Source organism: Convolutriloba macropyga, unplaced genomic scaffold (genome assembly GCF_964194025.1).
Source record: "Convolutriloba macropyga unplaced genomic scaffold, txConMacr16.3 SCAFFOLD_4034, whole genome shotgun sequence".
Taxonomy (NCBI): domain Eukaryota; kingdom Metazoa; phylum Xenacoelomorpha; order Acoela; family Convolutidae; genus Convolutriloba; species Convolutriloba macropyga.
Genome location: NW_027450459.1, coordinates 20001 through 23811, shown reverse-complemented (window position 1 = coordinate 23811; position 3811 = coordinate 20001). Strand labels below are relative to the sequence as shown.

General features: G+C 39.9%; 1 non-coding gene and 1 pseudogene across 1 annotated transcript in view; both read left to right on the top strand.

Moving 5' to 3' along the window:
* Window positions 1-1869: 1869 nt before the first annotated feature.
* Window positions 1870-2021, top strand: LOC142355915 (5.8S ribosomal RNA; annotated as a pseudogene).
* Window positions 2022-3704: 1683 nt separating this feature from the next.
* The window catches only part of LOC142355917 (large subunit ribosomal RNA), a 3522-nt gene continuing 3415 nt past the window's right edge, over window positions 3705-3811 (top strand). Inside the window, exon 1 of the ribosomal RNA XR_012761324.1 lies at window positions 3705-3811. This exon is cut by the window's right edge and continues 3415 nt beyond it. This is a non-coding gene — a ribosomal RNA (large subunit ribosomal RNA).

Sequence of the window (3811 nt, the reverse complement as noted above, 5' to 3'; positions counted from 1 at the left end):
CTTGGTAAAGACCCACAAAAGCTCACAAAAGTGGCTTCGAAGGGCAAAACTGGTTCATCCAAAACAATTGGAGAGCTTAAAGCAGAACCAATTCGAATGAAACACTATTGGTGAAACTTCATCATGAGAACGTCACAAGCTGATCACGCTCTATGATATGACTAGTATTATGTTGCTTCTAGTAGGCTAAGCGCAAGCCGAAACATCAACATGTGAAAGTCGTAGAATTTTGCAATCAAACTGTGGCTAGTACTGTGATGTTACTAGTAACCTGGTGTTCCGTCATATGGCCAAGAGAGCATTTGAAGGCGAAACTTCTGCATGGGAAAGCTGCATCATGATCAAAATTTTATATCGAGTATTATGTTGACGTTAGTAGGCCTTGGCCGAAAACGCAGCATGTGAAAGGTATAGATAAAAGTTATTGTTGCAGTCAGTACTGTGTAGTTACTAGTAGCTGGATTTAAGCTCAAAATGAGACACTGTTGGTGAAACTTCATCATGAGAATGTCACAAGCTGATCAAGCTCTATGATATGACTAGTATTATGTTGCTTCTAGTAGGCTAAGCGCAAGCCGAAACATCAACATGTGAAAGTCGTAGAATTTTGCGATCAAATTGTGGCTAGTACTGTGATGTTACTAGTAACCTTGTGTTACGTCATATGGCCAAGAGAGCATTTGAAGGCGAAACTTCTGCATGGGGAAGCTGCATCATGAACAAAAGTTTATATCGAGTATTATGTTGACATTAGTAGGCCCTGGCCGAAAGCGCAGCATGTGAAAGGTATAGATAAAAGTTATCGTTGCAGTCAGTACTGTGTAGTTACTAGTAGCTGGATTTAAGCTCGAAATGAGACACTGTTGGTGAAACTTCATCATGAGAACGTCACAAGCTGATCACGCTCCATGATATGACTAGTATTATGTTGCTTCTAGTAGGCTAAGCGCAAGCCGAAACATCAACATGTGAAAGTCGTAGAATTTTGCGATCAAATTGTGGCTAGTACTGTGATGTTACTAGTAACCTTGTGTTACGTCATATGGCCAAGAGAGCATTTGAAGGCGAAACTTCTGCATGGGGAAGCTGCATCATGAACAAAAGTTTATATCGAGTATTATGTTGACGTTAGTAGGCCCTGGCCGAAAGCGCAGCATGTGAAAGGTATAGATAAAAGTTAGCGTTGCAGTCAGTACTGTGTAGTTACTAGTAGCTGGATTTAAGCTCGAAATGAGACACTGTTGGTGAAACTTCATCATGAGAACGTCACAAGCTGATCACGCTCTATGATATGACTAGTATTATGTTGCTTCTAGTAGGCTAAGCGCAAGCCGAAACATCAACATGTGAAAGTCGTAGAATTTTGCAATCAAACTGTGGCTAGTACTGTGATGTTACTAGTAACCTTTTCTTACGTCATATGGCCAAGAGAGCATTTGAAGGCGAAACTTCTGCATGGGGAAGCTGCATCATGAACAAAAGTTTATATCGAGTATTATGTTGACGTTAGTAGGCCCTGGCCGAAAGCGCAGCATGTGAAAGGTATAGATAAAAGTTATCGTTGCAGTCAGTACTGTGTAGTTACTAGTAGCTGGATTTAAGCTCGAAGTGAGACACTGTTGGTGAAACTTCATCATGAGAACGTCACAAGCTGATCACGCTCTATGATATGACTAGTATTATGTTGCTTATAGTAGGCTAAGCGCAAGCCGAAACATCAACATGTGAAAGTCGTAGAATTTTGCGATCAAACTGTGGCTAGTACTTTGATGATGCTTGTAGCCAACCGAATTGGTTGAAAAGCCCAATAAGTAAGCTAACTTGGGAGAGCTTGTTGGAAACCAAATGCTACTAGATTGGTCCAAATACATCCTTCAACAGGGGATCACTTGGCTCGCTTTACGAAGAGGAGCACAGCTATATGTGTTAATTCGGTATGAATCGCAAGATTTGTTTACCGACCTCTCTAACGCAAAAGGCGGTCTCGGCTTCGGCTGTTGACTGCGTCCGATTCAGGGTTATATAACTCTCGATTGAACACATTGATGTTCTATTGTTGGTGCTTCCAATAAAATTGGAACACTTAAAGCAGAACCGATTCAAATAATAGCATTCTGATCAATGATTGCATTCCTTGATCAAGAACTGCTGGAGTCATTGTGATGGCGAATTTTCTTCATAAGAAAATTGCAAAGAGACGGAACTTAATGAGACTAGTATTATGTTGTTTCTAGTAAGCGGAAGCTGAAACAGCAACATGTGAAAATCAAGTTTTGTTCAATGATCTCGAGGCGATAAGTACTATGAAGCAACTAGTAGCCTAAGCATGACTCAGATTTGAGACAGTCAAAAAGACTGGCGAAACTTCTTCACATGAAAGTTACATAGAGAACTACAAATGTATACAGCGAGTATTATGTTGTTTCTAGTAGGCGAAAGCTGAAACATCAACATGTGAAAGTTGTCTGCAAACTGTAGAACGATATGTGATTAGTACTGTGCTGTTACTAGTAGCCAGTCTGACTGTAGAAGCCAAGACAAAGGGAAACTAATGCATCTGAAAAGGACAAGTTATGGAAAGGTATGCACGATAAGTATTATGTTGTTTCTAGTAAGCGGCAGCTGAAACATCAACATGTGAACGTCGTTGTGTACAGTAACCTAGAACTATATAGTCCTTAGTAACGTGCATTTACTAGTACCTGTAATTGGTATTCAGACTCAGGCAGTTTGGAATAGTTTGGCAAAGATGCACCAGAGAAAACTGGGATTTGATACAGAAATTGTTGAATACAAGTATTATGCTGCTTCTAGTAGGTTGAATCCGAAACATCAGCATGTGAAAATTGAAAACATTTCTGGTTCGAATTGTCACAAGTATTTGGTGATCTGAGTAGCCAAACTCACTACAACGCCAATTGAAGGCAAAAATTCTCAACGGGAAAAGCTATTCTCATTGAATGAGCTAACAAGACGAGTATTATGTTGCTTCTAGTAGGCGAAAGCCAAAACATCAACATGTGAAAGTCTTGCTGAACAAATTTAATGTTGTTGAGCTCAGTACCGTGTGAATTAGTAGCCATAATTGGCGAGCGAAAATTGAACTGGCGAAACTTCGTCTTTGGAAAATTGCAGATGCCGAGCACTTATTTTGCAACGAGTATTATGTTGACTGTAGTAAGCGAAAGCCGAAACAGCAACATGTGAAAGCTGTTGAAATTTGTGGTCATTTTGCAATAAGTACAAGGAGTGTAACTAGTAGCCAGGTCAAAATTTGGGATAAGAATGAGCAAAAATTCTGCATGAGAACAGTTGAAATTATGAAACTAAATTACAAAGACTAGTATTATGTTGTTTCGAGTACGCGAAAGCGGAAACATCAACATGTGAACGTTTGTAACGAAGTTTCGTTAATTTTCAGCCTAGTACTGAGCAAGAACGAGTAGCCTCATCTCCAATCCCACGCAAAATGTAGTGAAATATGTGAGTGAACCTTATTCACGGTGAGGGTTTCCCGAGGTCTGTATTGCAGCGAGTATTATGTTGCTTCTAGTAAGCGAAAGCTGAAACAACAACATTTGAAAGTTGGAATTAATGACTGAATGGAAACTTCGACCTGTGTTTGATAGTAGTAGCGAACAAAACTGCTGAATCGGTTTCTGTCTCATATTGGTCAGTGAACCAATTAAGAGACAATCAACTACATAACCTGAATTGGGCGAGAGAACCCCCTTAACTTAAGCATATCAGTAAGGGGAGGAAAAGAAATCAACTGAGAATCCCTTAGTAATGGCGAATGAACAGGGAAAAG